This window comes from Chrysochloris asiatica, unplaced genomic scaffold, assembly GCF_000296735.1.
Source record: "Chrysochloris asiatica unplaced genomic scaffold, ChrAsi1.0 scaffold00143, whole genome shotgun sequence".
NCBI lineage: Eukaryota > Metazoa > Chordata > Mammalia > Afrosoricida > Chrysochloridae > Chrysochloris > Chrysochloris asiatica.
In genome coordinates, this window is record NW_006408661.1 from 6,904,270 (window position 1) to 6,923,557 (window position 19,288).

Here is a 19,288-nt window from a genome sequence, read left to right on the forward strand (position 1 = left end):
CCATTGAAGCCAGGTCAAGTGGGTACTATCTGCAAGTATGGGTGTTCTTGTGCATCTCCCCTCACTTCATATCAGCTGGACATTTCACTCTCCACTCTAGTCCTCTGTGGCCATGTCACTATCTCTGGGCCCAGGAGTCCCCAGATCTTGCCATACTGCTGGCCAACCGAGTCTCAATCCAGGTTGACAGTAGTCTATTGAATGTGGTTGGACTTAGCTCACAACTTCATTGTTGTTTTTTCCACCACTTCTCCTTATCGGTGACCAACATGGTCACCAGTCATACCACATGCCTGCTCATGTATTCCCCTTGAGTCTTAGTCTTAGAAGGGGGTTTGCCCTGAGGGGTCCTGACCACTTGCCTTGATGGTTCCCAGGCAAACAACTTGCTGTTGTTGTATTATCAGTCAGACTACCATTATTGTTTTTTGATTTTTTTCCTGTTGGTCTTTCTTTCAAGAAATAGCTTCTGTTCTTCTAGCCACTCCAGGCTGGTCTTTTTGTCCTTTCAAGTGGAAATTTCCCACCTCAGAAGATTTTGGATGGGGTTCAGGATTCCATCTATGGTTTTATGCAATGCAAAGGCTCCACAGGAAGCCTCCTTCACTGGGCAAGTTGTAGTCCCATTTTAGGCATTTCAATCAGTTATAGGCTGAAGACAGACTTAAAAGCTTTTTATGGTGATATTTCTGGCTATTCCTTTCTGTCTTCCTCAGATGTGTATTTTGCAGTGTTGGGCAACGGAAACCAAGTAAATTAGGACTCTTTGCATTAAATAATAATTCTTTTGTTTTTCACTTTTATTCAGAATTATCATCACCATGGAAAATAATTCAATGATATAAAAATGAAAAAGTAAGTAAATATTTAAATGTCATTAGCATTTCATTTTCGGAACTCTCTTTAATGTAGTTTTGTTAAAGGGATTTTCACATTTAAAAGGTAATTAATTATTGAATTTATTGTCCCCTTCTCTCCCATCATGGTAAATGTTCATCAAGTCGATAATGAATCTTCAGCAAAATCACGTTGTTTTGATGGCATTCTATGCAGGAGAGTTTGGAAGCCAATATGCAGTTCATTTAACTTGTGCCCAAGCCATCTGCTTATCTGTATTATTCAGCCAGCCAAACTGCTTCTTTCTCCTAGAGTCTACAGAGATGATTAAACTCGATGAAGTTTCCTGGCAGCCTCAATTCACTTTCTGAATCTTCCACACCATCCAGAATTCCCTGTTGGAGGCTGGCAGAATCAGAATATTTGGAAAGTCAAACAGGTTTTTTGGCCTGGATAAGGGTTAGCATAAATGTCAGCAGCTGACATCAGGAGATGATGTCAGGGTTCAAGGCTAGGTAAGGTTAGAAATCAATTTCAAGTCATCAACTAACTAGAATATAGACAATGAGAAGGCAACATTTTGGTCTTCACCATCTTATTATTTCTTTATACTGTAGCAATAGGAATAGTATTATTCAATTAAGTTTAATGTGCCCACCAGTTTTCTGTTAGCAAAGTTACTTGGAGGACAAGACAGATGTTTTTGTTGGTGGTGATGGTGTTGTTTCACCTTCCTTCCTGACACACTTGAGTGATGACCTGGCACTAGAAATTTTATTCTGTTTGATGGTAAAGACTATTCTTGTTAATATGCCCTGGCATATTATTGTATTAAGATTTACGATATGAGGTCAATGAGGGTAGTCTGGCCTGAGTGGCATTGAGTTTTCTCTAAGTAAAATATGGTATGGCTGGCCTTCAATTTATACCAGGAATATGAGTCAGGGACCTACCCTGCCATTCTTGCCCATGAATGGGATTTTTAACATCATGTCAGTGTGACCTTTGAATTGTCACATGTCAGGAACTATCTAGTTGTCCAAGTCAGATGCAAGAAGCAGCATGCAAGATGATTATAGAATGCAGACCTGTGAATGAGAGGGAAAAATCCTTTTCTTCTGCCAGCAGCACTTCAGCAATTGAAACTTCTTCTGCCCTGTTATGCTGGTGCTGAATGTTCTACCACAGTGTATACCAGTCTATCACTGGGATCAATCAGAATAATTCACAGTTGTCTTATGCTGCCATGTGTACAATACAATAGTATTTTTAACATTGAGCATTTAAGTTCCTTCTTAGCAACTGTGGAAAGCTATTTTTCTGATGGAAATGTCAATATAAAAATGAAAGAAGAAAGAAAATTAAAGATGACTGTGTATGGAAACACAGGGGATGGTTTTAAAATAAAAGCTTAAGCCTTTTTGAGGGAAGGTCTCCTACTGGGCATGAATAAGTCCCTCCCTCAATTGAAATTGCATATACTTAACTGACATGTCTCAAGCACTGAATAACTAATTACTAGACACTCCTTTTTGTTGTTGTTGATTAAGTGCCTTGGAGTTAGTTCTGACCCATAGCGACCCTGTATAGTGTTTTCATAGAGCAACCGGTGAGCTTGAATGGCTGACCTTATGATTCCAACTGACTTTCCAGTCCAGCACATTAACCCACAGCACTACTCCTTGAAAATCCTCAAAAGGGTAGTTATGAGTTGGAACCACCTCTGTGGCACTTAAAACAACTAGCTAGTGAATTGCAAAGGATAAAAGTTTATTTATTTTCCTTTTTTACAGAGGCTTCTAGGATATTAATTATTTTGAGAATGTGAAAGAATAAATGGTAAGATGTCACAATTTTTATTGCTCTTAAATCCAACATAGTCAGCCCCAAATTTTGATGTCAGTTGAGGCTAATTAGCTACGCCTGATTGGTATTCAGAATGTGGTCCATTGATCAATCGCATTGGAATCACCTGGGAGTAGAATCGCAGGCATCCTGAGAGCCCTAAGATGGATGGCCCTTCTCAAAATCGGGAAAACAGACATGCTTTTATCGGTGTCTCTCACCTTCTTTTTTTTTTTTAGCTTTGGTACACAGAGTTCTTCCACCTCTGTATCCCTCAGAATGTTGCTGCTTTGGTCTAGTTTTTTATTTTATTTTATTTTTCACTGAAACTCTGTCCTCTCTCCTCAGACTTGTGCTTTGTTCTACAGGGCCTCAATACACATGGACTGTTTACATTCTACCGCACTGTGTCAGTGGTTCTCAAGGTGTGGTTTCTGGCTCAGCAGGATCAGCATCACCTGGGAATTTGTTATAAATGCAAATTCTCAGGTCTTGACCCAGACCTGCTGAACCAGAAATTCAGAATATACTTCTGAATATACTTCAATAAGATTTTTAATACTAGAAATTATACTGTACCTGTATAACTGATTATCTAGCAACTACTGACCTATGAAGGATTAAAGAGCTCTGGTAGCGTAGTGGTTACGAATCGGGCTGCGAACCTTAAGGTCAGCGGTTCGAAACTACCAGCTGCTCCGCGGGAGAAAGATGAGGCTTTCTACTCCCGTAAAGATTTACACCCTCGGAAACCCTGTACAGGGTCGCTATGGGTCGGACCCGACTCGATGGCACTTAACAACAACAACAACAACTGACCTATGAAGGATTAAAAAATTATTGTTTATTTGCCTTTTCTACAGAGAGCTTTAGGATATTAATCATTTTAACAAAATGACTTAATAAATGGTAAGATATAATTTTTATTGCTCCTAAATCCAACATGCTTATCCCCCGAGTTTAATGTTAGTTGAGGCCACTACTGCTCAAAATATGGTCAGCACACCAGTAGCATTGGAATCACCTGGGAGAAGAATCTCAGGCATCCTAAACCTTCTTAATCAGAATCTGATTTTTAACAAGATTCCCAAGTAAAGTATCATATTAAAGTTTAAGAAGCATTAGTCTACTCCATACTAAGTTTCAGTAAAAATATATACTTTATTGTTTCAGACTTCTGGTGAAAAGAGAGGAAAAAATAAAAAGGACCCAACCCTGACATGGGTAAGGATGTGAATACTTCATATTGGAAAGTGGCACTCAAAGTTTATAGTTCATCAGAATCATCTGGAAAACTACTTTAAGCACAGATTTCTGGCTTCTATATTAAGAACTTCTGAATCAGGAGATCAGGGATATGGTCGGAGAATGTACATGTGTAGCAAGTTCTTAGGTAACTTGATCCTGGTGCTCTAGGGTTCAAGCTTTGAGAATAACTGATGTGGTATAATGGAAACAATCTATGTTGAGGCTCCTTTGTGCAAGGAATTCTTTAGGTCCTTGTATGTAACATTAAAAATACTACACCCAGAAGCCTGACATTACAGTTTCAGACAACCATTGCATTGTCCAACTGGGTCACCTTGCAAATATCACAGTCTGGATTTTAGCTTCTGCACCTGTCAAAATAAAGAATGGCATAGGTGCTCTTTACTGTATCTACTGTTTCTAAAATTCTATTCTTGGCCATTTCCTAAAACTTAACTCAAATAAGTCATTATAATTGGGGTATCTAGACCCAGGAGATAGGAACAGCATGTGCCATGAAGAAAGGTAGCTAGAAAATACTTGGGGCAATGAAGGACTGATTCTTTCTTTTAAAGTTGGCAAGCACTGTGTTTGTAGATGGACCCAGTCCTACCCTGATTTTAATCAATTGATTGATTACTCTGAAAATTGAAATAACTTGGATATCCAAATATCGTAGAAGCAAAGATAGAGAGGACCAAATATGTTTGGAACCCAAACCTACAATTTCTATCTTTGGGGTATCTACAAAATGGGAATAGTATAATCATCTCAATGTACACATAGCTCCAGTGAAAGAATTAATGCACTATTTGAATGAAGAACATGTTAATATCAAAGAAAAATTACACTTAGGAATGTAGTCTTTCTGTTGTTGTTGTTAGGTGCCATCCAGTTGGTACCAACTCATAGTGACCTTATGAACAGCAGAACAAAACACTGCCCCATCCTGGGCCAACCTCACTACTGTTGCCACACTTGAGTCCATCGATGCTGCCACTTGGCCAATCCTTCTTGTTGGGGTTCTTCCTCTTTTTCTCTTACCCTCCACCTTAACAAACATGATTTCCTTCTCCAGTGACTGTTCCCTCCTGACAATATGTCCAAAGTATGAGAGACCAAGGAGCACTCTGGCTGCACTCTTCCAAAATGGATCTATTGGTTCTTTTGCCAGCCCATGGCATTTTCAATATTCTCCTGCAACACCACAATGCAAAAGCATCAATTCTTCTATGGTCTTCCTTATTCACTGTCCAGCTTTCGCATGCATATGAGGTTATTGAAAATACCATGGCTTGGGTCAGGTGCACCTTAGTCCTCAAGCTGACATCTTGGCTCTTCAACACTTTCAAAAGGTCTTGTGCAACACATTTGCCTAATGTAATACGTCGTTTGATCTCTTGACTGCTGCTTCTGTGAGTGTTGATAGTTGATCCAAGAAGAATGAAGTCCTTGGCAATATCAATCTTTTCTCCATTGATAAGAATGTTGTTTATTGGTCCAGTGGTTAGGATTTTTCTTTTCTTTGCATTGAGATTCAATCCATACCAAAGACTGTGCTCTTTGATCTTAAAACTTAAATGTTTTAAGTCCTCTTCACTTTCAGCAAGGAAGGTTGTATCATTTGCATATCGCAGGTTGTTAATGAGTCTTCTTTCAATCCTGATGCCATGTTTTTCTTCATATAACCCAGCTTCTTGGTACAGTGAGTCTGTGTATTCCTTCCATTTTCTTTTGATGCTTTCTGCATCATCAATAATTTTCTCAGATAATCTTTCAATAATGCAAGTCAAGGCTTGAATTTTTTCTTCAGTTCCTCCAGCTTGAGAAATGCTGAGCATGTTCTTCCTTTTTGGTTTTCTGACTTCAAATTTTTATACGTTTTGTTGTAATATTTGAGTTTGTTTTCTCAAGCTGAGCTTTGAAATTTTCTGTTCGTCTCTTGTACCTTCTCATTTATACCATTTACTTTAGCATCTCTACTGGAGATCAAGTTTCAGCATCTCTTCTGACATCCATTTTGACCTTTTCCTTCTCTCTTGCCTTTTAATGACTTTTGTTTTCTTTATGTATGATGTTTTTGATGTCATCCTACAACTCTTCTGGTCTTCGGACTTTAGTATTTAATGTATCAAATCTGTTCTTCAGATGATCTCTAAATTCAAGAGGGATATATTCAAGGCCATATTTTGGCTATTGTGGACTTATTTTCATTTTCTTCAACTTCAGTTTGAATTTGCATATGAACAATTGATGGTCTGTTCCACAATCTGTCCCTGGCCTTGATATGACTGATGATATCAATTAAAGCCCTTGGGACCTTCATTTACTAATGGGACACACCTGAAAATTAAAAGAACCAGCTGTAAACATCCATTAATAATCAGAACAATATTCTTCTTCAACGCCATAACTCAAATGCATCAATTTTTCTACAGTCTTCCTTATTCACTGTCCAGCTTTCACATGCACATGAGGCTATTGAAAATACCATGGCTTGGGTCAGGAGCACCTTAGTACTCAAGCTGACATCTTTGCTCTTCAACACTTTAAAGAGGTCTTGTGCAGCAGATTTGCCTAATGCAATACGTCGTTTGATTTCTTAACTGCTTCCATGAGTGTTGATAGTTGATCCAAGAATGAAGTCCTTGACAACTTCAATCTTTTATCCATTGAACCAACAGATCTGTGTTGGAAGTGGTGCAGCCAGAGTGCTTCTTGGAAGCCAGGGTGGCTAAACTTCATCTCTTATACTTCAGACATATTGTCACTAGGGACCGTTCACTGGAGAAGGATATCATGTTTGGTAAGGTGGAGGGTCAAGGAAAAAGAGGAAGACCCCAGTGAGAATGAATGGCAAAGTAGCACCATGAATGGGCACAAGCATGACAACAATATTGAGGTTGGCCCACGACTGGGCAGTGTTTGGTTCTGCTGTGTATAAGGTTGATATGAGTTGGTACCGATTTGATGGCACCTAACAACAACAACAATGATCATTGGTGTCAAAGCTCATCCATATTTAAATACCTTCATCATCTCAGCCTGAAATATTATCAGTTTTCTGATTAAGGAGATAGCCCTTCAGAAGAGTAGTATGAAGGTCTGGGTTAGGCCACCCAGAGTTTGGGAAAGGGTAGATTTAGGCAAGGGTACAGATAGGCAAGTAGCTTAAATGTGAGGGTGTTGTTATGAGTTTGTGATCATGAAAATTAAGAGTTAGAATAGATGATACCTCAATTTATAAGGCACAACAATGAGAAATAATTTACAAAGAACATACTGTGGAGTGTGTGGTTGTTTAATAGTTTGTAGAAACATAATGTCCTTGGTTTCTGATAACTGCTTCCCAGTATATGTGTCTTGAGCATTCTTTCCTTTCTTTGTACTCATTGTATAACTTCACTTGGGAAAGAATTTCTCTGTTGTTTTTATTGAAAAATTGAAAATATCCTCTGGAGTGTGGGTAAATCCTCCAAGTTTTCTAGACTAATTTTGCATTTGGAAACATAAATTTAAAATTCAGTAAAGCTGTGATCTAACTTACAGATGAAAAAGAAGGGGTGGCATTTGTTACCTTCTGAAGCATGTAACCAAATAGAATGAGTAACTGCAATGATCCTACCCAGATCTATAGAGGTAGCACTTTTACCTTAATCCTAGGTCCTCTTATAAAACATCTGCTGCTCTCCTCAATTAAAAATAATAATCCCACCCTTCTTTTTATTAATATTTCTTAATTTGTAACACCTTTTCTCATTTTTCATTTCATGGCATCTTCTAAGCAGCTTTAATATCCTGGTTTTAGCTTCTATGTATCTATATTAATGGTTTGAAAGAGAGGAGACCTAGAATTTAGTCTAGACTTTAATAACAGAGTTTTGATATATATCTCCAAATGAAGCTATACATATGTTCCCAGAAACATGCATATTCAATTAAGATGGTAATGATCAACTTTAAAGTTTTAACTTGTATTTTCTTTTATACCTACTGTCTGTGTGTAATATGAGAAGGTAATTTTTTTTAGAAATATGGCTATCAAGTGAATAACATATTTATTATAGTATGCGTTTTTGTTTTAAAACATTTTTTAAATGTAAAGTATTTGAACTATACTACAAACTGTTGTAAACCTCTGTTGGTTTTTTCTTCATGTATTTATTTAGTTACTGTAGTTGCTGTAATTACTGTACCTAATGTAGTGATATAGCAGGAATCCTGTGCCTATTGACAATGAGAAGCACTGGATATAGCCATGTTTCATTGAGAGAAGGGTAAAGTGGTGGCAGCTTTTAGAGTGAAGGCTATATACTTTGCTATATCAACAATCTGTGTTTATTAGACATCATATATGAGTAATCAAAGTCAATGACTTTTCTTAACCTCTAGCATTAGCATTAAGAAACCCTGGTAGTATAGTGGTTTACAAGTTGGGGTGCTAACCACAAGTTCAGCAATTCAAATATGTCAGTAATTCCATAGGAAAAAGATGAGACTTTCTGATCCCATAAAGATTTATACCCTCAGAAACCTATACAGGCTTGCAATGAGTCATAACAGACTCAATGGCACACAACTACCACCATGTATAACCTATACCTCCTTTCTGAAATTCTCTCTTGGCTTTCATACATTATCCTGAGACTCTTTCTCCCTCTCCATCCCTGCTTCTCTGTATTCTTCACTGACTCCTCTTCTTCCAATTTGTCCTTATTTAATGACTATTTTCCAAGGTTCCATTTTCAGTCCTCTACATCCTGCATTCTTCATCTAGAAGATGCCACCCACTTTCTTGGCTTCAGCTATCACTGATATTTGGAGAGTACCAAATTTCTGTAGGTATCCAAAATTCACTTATGCATTTTTGCCACATGTTTAAGGAGTTCTGGTGTGGAACTGTTGGATAAGCACTGGGTTGGTAACTGCAAGGTCAGTGATTCAAACCCAACATCAATCCTTGAAAACCCTGTTATAGGGTCATTATGAGTTGGAACTAACTCATACAACAGTCCCAGCTGAATTCTGTACTGTGCAGTGGGGTGGAGTGACTAAGAGATGGAGCTTATATTTTAAAAGAATTAGAGAAACAATGGCTAAGTTAACAAATGATTATATAATTTAAGTTAGTGACAAGTGTTTGTGAAGACTAATATAGTAGAGTGAACTAAGGGAGAGTGATGGAGGGTAGTGAAAATTATTTTGAAAGGAAGGTCAGTAAAAATATCTCTGAAAAAGTGATTTGGACTGAAGCTTAGAAAAAGAGGCTGACAATGTGAAAATTTTGACAGAGTATTCCAGGCCAAAACCAAAACAAAACCAAAAAAGGAAATGCAAAGGTCTTATAGGAAAAACATTTTTAACATGTTCCAAGATCTGAAAAGAAATGACATGCACCATTAATTTCAATTATTGTCATTTTTATTATAGTGAAATATGGAATACAGTGTTTGATCATTAAGCTTTTATGCCATCTTGAGTGGGTCAGAATTCTCAGTGATTTGGCTTAAGAATTAGTAATCCCCCATGGTGAGATCTAATATAATTTAATCATCTCCATGATGAGTTCTGCTATGAGGAGTCAGTCAATTAGAAAGGAAATTATTTTAAAGGTGTGGCCTGCTTCCAATGTATTACACATTAGGGCAAAGCTTTCTCACATTTTGTTAGGTCTAGATTCTGCATCTGATTCCTCATCTGACCTCTGGTTCTTTGGACTTGAGCCAGCATTTTGCCAAATTGCCCGCTGATCTGGAGAATGGTCAGAGCCTGCCATCTTAACTCTCAACCTTGGATTAATTCACCTCTGCAGCCAGAAATCTACTGTCTGACCTGTTGATTTGGGTTCATCAGCTTCTGCAGTTATGTGAGTAGGATAAGCCTTCAGTCTGACAGCTGACCCGGGGACTTGGAAGTTACCTGCATCTACAGCTGTATGACCCATTTCCTTGATATAAACTTAAGTGTATTTAAGTGTAGTTTGCTGGTTTGGGTTCTCTAGAGAACCAACGTAAGACACAGGTATCTCACATAAATAATATGTTGTAAAACCTTTCATCATCATTTTATAGAACCATTAAAATAATTTTTTAACTCTTTTTATTATAAATTGTGTGAACGTTTATAGAATAAATTAGTTTTACATTCAACAATTTATTTACATTTTGTTTCATGTCTGCAATCCTTTCAATGTAACATCACTTATTCCACCTTCTCACTCTGTTTCCTGTTTCCTTCCTCTTCCTTTCTTAATTATTCTGAGTGTTTTAAGTGGGTAAATCTCAAATAGTTGATAATTCTAAGATATGAGTACCTCTCTATTGTTATCATTGTTTGACTGAAAATTGAACCAAGGGGTGAGTTCCTTTCCAGGCCTGAAGGGTAAATAAGGGCCATAGTCTCAGAAGTTCCATCGGTATTTACTTGACAAGTAAGACTGAGCTTTTTATGATTTTGAATTTTGTTCCACATTCCCCCCACCCCCACCCCACCCCATACATTCAATCCAGGACCTTCTAATGTGATTCCTTTCAGAGCAGTTGGTAGTGAAAGCTGGGAACCATCCAATTCTGGTCTCAGGGTGGTGAAGACTAGTATCAAGAAGGTCCATTAATTCATTGGACTAATTGTTTCCATTCATCATAGATTTTCTTCACTCTTCTTTCTCTGGACAGAGAGAGATCAAGAATTGAACTTTAGATATCTGCTCATGAGCTTTTAAGACCCCAGTTGCTACTCAACAAAATGTTGCTGCTGTTGAGTGTTTTCAAGTCTATTCCAACTCATAGCCATGCTATTCACAACAGGACAAAACACTGCCTGATCCTGTGCCATTCTTACTATTGTTATGTTTGAGCTGATTGCTGTTACTATTGTGCCTATCAATCTCTTTGAAGGTCTTCCTCTTTTTTTCTTACCCTTCACTTTACTTAAGCACTTTGTCCTTCTTCAGAAACAGGTCCTTCCTAACAAAAGGTTCCAGGTATGAGAGAGGAAATCTCATTATTCTCACTTCTAAGGAGCACACGGGCTGTGGTTCTTTCAAAACATATCTGTTTGTTTTTCTGGCAGTCCATGGTACTTTCAATATTCTTTTCCAACACCATAATTAAAATACATCAATTCTTCTAAGATTTTCCTTATTCATGGTCCAAGTTTCACATGCATATAATTAAAATATCATAACTTGTGTCAGGTGCACCTCAAACAGACATCTTTGTTCTTTAACATTTTTAAAGACAACTTTTGCAGCGTATTTGCCTAATGTAATATGTCCTTTGGTTTCTTGACTACTGCTTCCATGAGACTGATTGTGGATTCAAGCAAAATGAAGTCCTTGACAACTTAAATCCTTTCTCCATTTATCATTATGTTGCTTGTTGATCCAGTTGTGATGATTTTCATTTTCTTTACATTGGGTTGTAATCCTTACTGAAGACTGTAGTCATTGATCTTCATTGATAGGTATTCCAAGTCTTCTTCATTTCCGGTAAAAAAAAGTTTGTTTTTACACACCATTTATACACCACAGGTTGTTAAAGAGTATTCCTCCAATTCTGATGCCATGGTTTTTGTTTGTGTACTAGTTTCTTGGATTATTTAATAGGAATTCAGATGGAATAAGTATAATAAAAGGATACAACTGGTGCATGCCTTTCCTGATCTTAAGCCATTCAGTATCTTATTCTGTTTTAGCAATTGCCACTGGTCTTTGTACAAGTTCCTCATCAACACAATTAATACTGTAGTAGCCCCATTCTTCACAATGTCATCCATAATTTGAAATTGCAATATGAGCAATTGATAGTCTGTTTCACAGTCTGCCCCTGTCTTTGTTTGGGTTAATGATATGAAATTTTCAACCTTGCCACAGATGAAATTCAATTTTATTCCTGTATATTCCATCTGGTGAGGTACATGTGTATATTCAACTTTTATGTCATTTTAAAAAGGTATTTACAATGAATAAGATGTTGGTCCTGCAAAATTAATTCATGTGATTTCTAGCATCATTTTTCTCACCCAGGCTATATTTTACAACTACGAATCCTTCCTCTTTCACATTCCATTAAACCGTAATTTTCAATGCATCTTTTTAAAAAAAGATATTATTGTGAATTGCGTAAAAATTTACAGACAAAATTATAAGTTTTACATTGAACAAATCATGCACTTTGTTTCATCTCAATGATTGCAATCCTATCTAGGCACTGGAGGTACTCATTGATCTCGGTAGACAGCTACCAGGCCAACTGATTGGAAGAGCTTTATATTTGTGCCCATTCCAAAGAGTGGTGATTCCACAGAATACAAAACCATTGGAAAATTTTATTAATATCTCCTCCAAGTAAAATTTTGCTAAAGATAATTTACAAGTGACTGCAACAGTACATTGACATGGAACTGCCTGAGGTTCAAGCCTGATTCAGACAATGACATAGAATGAGGGATATCATTGCTGATGTCAAATGGATCTTGACTGAAAGCAGGGAATGCCTGTGTTTTATTGACTATATAGAGATTTTCAGTTGTATGGAGCATGACAAGCTATGGACAATATTGTGGAGAATGAGTATTCCAGAACACTTAATTGTGCTCATAAGGATCCTGTACCAAGAGGCAGTTATTTGAACAGAACAAGAGGACACAAATGATTTGAAATCAGTAAAGTTGTGTGCCAGGGTTTTATTTTTTCACTATACTTATTCAATATATATGTTGAGAAAATAATCCGAGAAGCTGGATTACATGAGGAAGTGCATGGCATCAGGATTGAAGGAAGACTCATTAACAACCTACAATATAATCTGATACACCCTTGCATGTTGAAAATGAAGAGGACATAAAATACTTATTGATAAAGACCAAAGACAACAGCCTTCAGTATGCATTGTACCTCAAAGTAAAAAAAAAACCAAAAAAACAGAAAAAATACTTACCACTGGAGCAATAAATAACATCATGATAAATGGAGAAAATATTGATGTTGTCAAAGACTTCATTTTTGTTAAACCCACCATCAACACTCATGGAAGTATTAGTCATATCTGCTATACATGACTCCTTAAAGTTTTCAAGAGCAAAGACGTTAGTCTGAGTACTAAAGTATGCCTGAGCCAAGCCATGGTATTTTCAATAGCTTCATATGCATGTGTAAATTGAACAGTGAATAAGAAAGACTGTAGAAAAACAATGCATTTAGTTTATGGTATTGGAGAAGAATATTAAAGGTAGCATGGACTGTCAGAACAAATAACTCTGTTTGGGATGAAGTATAGCCAGAATGCTTCTTAGAAGCTGAGATAACCACACTTCGTCTCTCATACGTCAACATATTATCAGGAGGGATCAATCTCTGGAGAAAAACATAATGCTTGAAAAAGTGGAGGGATAGCAAAAGAGAGGGAGACCCCCCCCCCATGAGAAGGATTGGCACAGTGACAGCATGAGTGGGCTCCAGCATAGCAGCAGTTATGGGGATAGCACAGGATTGTTGTTAAGTTGTTAAGTGCCGTTGAGCCCGTTCTGACTCATAGCGACCCTGTACAGGGCTTCCGAGGGTGTAAATCTTTACGGGAGTAGAAAGCCTCATCTTTCTCCCGCGGAGCGGCTGGTAGTTTCGAACCACTGACCTTAAGGTCGCAGCCCGATTCGTAACCACTGGTGATTTTTCTGTTGTACATAGGGTAGCTATGCATCGGAACCAACTCAACAGCATCTAACAACAACATGGAGTTTTCTCATCATATCTTTCCACAGAAGTACTCAATTCTATTCCTGTGTATTCCATCTGGTGAGGTCCATATGTATAGCCACCTTTTATATTGTTTAAAAAGAGTATTTACATTGGTCATGCAAAATTCTATTATGGAATATCCAGCATCGTTTGTATCACAAAGGCCTTATTTTCCAATTATGGATCCCTTCCTCTTTGTTTCCGATCTTCACATTCCATTAACCAGTAATTATCAATACATTTAAAAAATTTTTATTGTGAATTAAGTAAATGTTTACAAACAAGGTCATGAACATTATGTTAACAAATCATACACTTTGTTTCATCTCAGTCATTGTAATCCCCTCCATGCAACAACAGTTATCCTACTTCCTCCCTTGGTTCCTATTAACATTCTACCCTCCTTCCCACCCCTTCTTAACTTTGTCCTTAGGTAATGTTGTCCTTTTGATTTTGAATAACTGACCAGTCCTTGGTGAGCATGCCTTACTATAGTTGTTGTCCCCCTATATCCCTATCTACAATTATCAATACATCTTGATTGTGTGTTTGATCAATTTCATAATGAAGAATTTTGTAGAATTCTTCTGTTTCATCACTGTTTTCAGTGGTTAGTGTATAAATTTGAATAATATTGATATTAAATCCTTATAGGCATTTGTGTATTATCCTATCACAGATAGTACATTTTAAGATAGACCTTAAATGTTCTTTTGGATGATAAATGCTATACCACTCCTGGTATAGTAGACCACATGATTGTCTATGTCATTTGTAATTTGTCTATTATACATTTGTCATTCCTGGTATAGTAGACCACATGATTGTCTGATTCAAAATGGCCAGTCCAGTCCATTTAAGCTCACTAATACTTAGAATATTGATATTAATGCATTCCAGTCCATTTTTTACAGCTTCCAATTTTCATATATTCCATGTTCCGATTATTAATGGATATCTTCAGCTGTTTCTCCTCATTTTGAATTGAGCCCCATCAGCAAATGAAGGTCCTGAATGCTTTAATCCTTTTGTCATTTTGGTAAACTCTACTATAAGGAGACAGCTCTTCTGCAATCATATTTGTGTGCTTTCCAAACTGGAAGAGACAAATCTTCCAACACTCACTATACGTGACAGTATTCTGGTACTATTCATAATGTTTTCATCTTCCATCACTATATGTGACAATGTCCCACTGCCTTTCATAAGGTTTTCAGTGTTTAAACATTCAGAAGTAGTCTGCCTATTCTTCTTCCTATTCTGTCTTTGTCTTCAAGCTCTGCTGAATCTTGTCCAGCATGAGTGACTCTGCTGGTATTTAAAATGCCAGGAGCATATCTTCCATCATCACAGTCACACACAAGTCACCACAGTATGACAAAGTGACAGATGAGTGGTAGCCAATCTAGGATGTCACACTTTAATTAGTAATAGCCTTCATCTCTTGTCCCTGTTTCCATGATCTTGACAGTTTTGAGAAGTATTGATCAGATGTCTTGCAAAATATCTCTCAATTTGGGTTTGTCTGGTGTTTTTGTCTTGATTAGACTGGGATCTTATGTTTTGGGGAAAAATACCAAGAAGTAAATTGTTTTTTTTTCATGATAATATGTTGGGAATATTGTGTTGTTAAGTGCATTGAGTTGGTCCCGAGATTCATAGCTACCTTGTGTAGAGTTTACCAGTTTAAATATTTGTGGGAGTAGAAAACTTCATCTTTCTCCCTTGGGGTGATGGCTGAGCTGGAACTACAGACCTTGTGGTTCGCAGTCCAGTGTTTACTGTATGGAGCCACAACACCCCAGGTTGGGAATATGTGGTATCAGTATGACTTATCACTGGTGATTTTAACTTTGTTAACCTGTCCAAGGAAGAATTTTCTAGATTTTCTACTGTGAAGATATTCCCCCCAACTTCTCTTTTTCATACTCTGTTCTTTGAAATGAATGTACTGGTGTGGCACTGTGGGATGTAGCTCTGGACCACAAGTTAGGTTTGAACCACAAGTTTGGTTGCTCAAACTCACCAGTCACTCCTTGGAAACCCTATACAGGTCACTATGAGTTGGAATTGACTCCATGACACTTAACAACAACAACAATCTTTGAAAACAAGTCACCAAGTCTTACCCATAAATTACTTTGTGGTTACTGTTTTAAGTGCTGTTGAGTTGGTTCCAACTCATAGATAGCCTGTATAGGGCTTCAGAGGAGCAGCTGGTGGGTTTGAACTGATGGGATTCAACTGCTGACCTAGTGGTTTGCAGTCCAGTGCTGATTTTATAGCACCACACATGGTAGGGAGGGGGAATTATATACTCCATCTTCTAGAAATATGGGCTGGGTAGCTGTATAAATTATTTGGAAACTTTCTGTAAAGATTAATCCCTTTTTCTCATTAGACAGATAATATTTGTATCAGTATGTATCCATATATATTTATTGTAAGTTATATTTGTTAAGTGTTGTCATGTTGGTTCCTCCTCATAGTGACCCTGCATAGTGTTTCTAAGGAACGGATGGAGGGTTTGAACCACCAACCTTGTGGTGAGTTGCTCAATGCTTATCCTATAGCGCTACATCAGGACTCCATATGCTGCTGTTTTTAAGTGCAATATAGTCAGTTCTGACTCATAACAACACTGCATAGGGTTTCTGAGGAGAAGTTGGTGAGTTTGAACCATTGACCTTGCAGTTCAAACTGACCTTGTTCCAGTTATCTTACAGTCCCACACCAGTATTCCATATTTATTGTATATTATGGGTTACAATCTGTTACTGTATTATTTATTTCATTACCCAATTGTTCCAATTTTGGCCACCAAGGGCTCTTACTAGTTGGCTTTTATGCCCCTTGGATATACAATCTTCCTCTTTTTTTAAAATAAATCTTTACATTCTGCTCCAGGCTCATCTTGTAGTTTTCCTGCTCCAGACCTAAAATTAACAATTTCTCCAAGAAGTTCCTTTTATTAGAGAATCCAATAAAACATCTAGTTAATCAATACCCCTTTGTAACACCTTTTGACAGTAGCCTACTTTGATTATAATTATTGTGGTTTTAGTTACTGCCAAGTCATTTCCAATTCATAGCTGTGACATGTGATTGAGTAAAATTTCTTGGTTGTAATCTTTACAGAAAGATTGTTACACCAGTTCTTTCTCCTGCAGAGTAGCTGGGTAGGTTCAAACCACCAAACTTTAGGTTACTAGAGTTCTCTTGATTGATAACAAACTTCTTGCACATACCTGTGATTATTCTTAATGCTTAAAAGAGAAATTGCTGGACTAAAGGAAATGCAGCATTTTACCATAAAATATTGCCAAGTTGTCTACTCAGAAAATGATTACCTTTCACATGGCTATTAGTGATATAGTGATTTTTTAGTTTTGGGTTTTGAATATTCAGTAGACTTTATTTCCCTGATGAGCCATATATCTGCATATCTTTACTTATCTTCACTGCAAACACACTAGTCTAAGCCACACTAAATTCTCATATAGATTACTATAATGGCTTTGTAACTGGTCTCAAATTCTATTCCTACCTCCTCCACTCTTTAAAGTCAGGACAGTGTTCTTCTTCTTATTATTATGTGTTTGCTTTTAATGGTTTTATTTTGAATTGAGTGAAAGTTTACAGGGCAGATCATCAGTTTTACATTCAACAAATCATACACCTTGATTCATTACAATGATTATAATCCCTTCATGTACCATCAGTTAACAGTATTTCTCTCTATTCATTTTAGCTCTTTTTTTTTTTTAAACACTCTGGCAAAGTGGCAGCATCAAATGGGCTTGAGCATGGCAACAATTGTGAGGTTGGCCCAGGATCAGGCAGTATTTCATTCTTTTGTGCCTAGGGTCGCTAAGAGTCGGTACCAACTAGATGACACCTAACAACAACAACAACAGGCATATATAATAATTTACACCACAAAAGGGCACATTCTGCAAGACTGCCTCCTGGCCACCAGCTCTCAGTCCCTCTGTTTCCATGAATCTAGAGTCAGCTGTTCCCTCTCTCTATGTCCCTATCTCTGCCTCCATCTCTGGCGTGGCTATTCTCTGGATAAGATCCTGCATTCCACTTGCGCTCTTCTCCCTTGATGGTCCTAGGGCCCTGTTTCTGGACTGTAAGACTAACTACTCCCTGATTTTTGTTACAAAACTTCTACCTTTACAATTTTGACAGTTGCAGTTAGTTATGATGACAATTACTCACTATCGAATCATAAGAATCTTATCCCCATCTCTTTTTACCAGACCCACATAGACAAGACGAAACTATTCAGTGGGGACTCTATCTCCCCTCACACACTTTTAAACTAAACTCCCTCTTGAAACCTTGTAAGCCAATCACTTTGTGCTTTTATTTCCCCCTCATTTTAGGTAGCCAGTGTCTAAGTTGCCCTTCCCTATTTATCCTGTATACAAACGGAATAGCATTGATACTTGATGTGAAGATTCCTTCCCTCTCTTGTTGGTATTTAAAGCTCCTACCTCCATGAGTATAAGTCAAGTTCATCAAATTGTAGCAATTTACCCTTGTTTCCTGTATCAAAAATTGTTTTGTTTTGTTTGATTTTCCTCTAATCATGTTCTGATCATCAAGCCATCGAGGCTAGGTCAAATGGGTACTATTTGCAAGTTTGGGTGTTTTTGAGCATCTCCCCTCACTTCATATCAGCTGGATGCTTCATTCTCAGCTCTAGCCCTCCATGGCTATGTCCTTGACCATGGGCTCAGGTGTCCCCAGGTCTCACCACACTTAGGACCAACGAGTGGTCCCCTTCTGTCTCTTATCTTTAGGTCAACAGGAGTCCATGGAATGTGGTCAAACTCAGCCCATTTCTTCATTGCTGCCTTCCCCCCCCTTCCACTCACCAGTTGACCAATGTAGTCATCAGCAAGCTTTCATGCCTACTTACGTGTTCCCTTTGAGTTTCAGTCTTAGGTGGGGTTTGTCCTGAGGGAACTTGATTGCTTGCCTTGGTGGCTTCCTGGTGAATAACTTGCTTATTCTTGTAGTAGCCAATCATACTGACATTTTTGTTTTGGGTTTTTCTTGATGATCTTTCTTTGAAGATGTATCTTCCTCTAGCTGTTCCAGGTTGGTCTGCTTGTCCTTTCTAGTGGGAATAGCCCACCTCAGAATGTTCTGATGGGGCTCAGGATTCCACCTAGGTCCTATACACTACAAAGGCTCTGCAAGAGGCCTATTTCACTGGGCAAGTTGTAGAATCCCATTTAGGTATTCCAATCTGTTATAAGCTAAAGACGGGCTTACAAACTTTTTATAATCATGTTTCCCTACATTCCTTTCTATTTCTCTCAAGTGTCTATTTTACAATAATAGACAAGGGAAATCAATATTCATAAGACAGTCAAGCATCTTAGTATTATTTCCCCTCTTCAGATTATGCCTCAATCCTGTATCACAGAGCCCTGTTGTTCCAAGGTTGAGTATGCATCACTATTTACCTCTGTCCCATTTAGCCCATGCAAACATGTCTCAGTGTTCCCATATCTACCTTGAGAACAATGTTTTAAAAATACAGATAAATTAAGTCATGTGTCCTGCTCTTGTTGTTGTTGTCAGGTGCCATCAAGTTGGAAC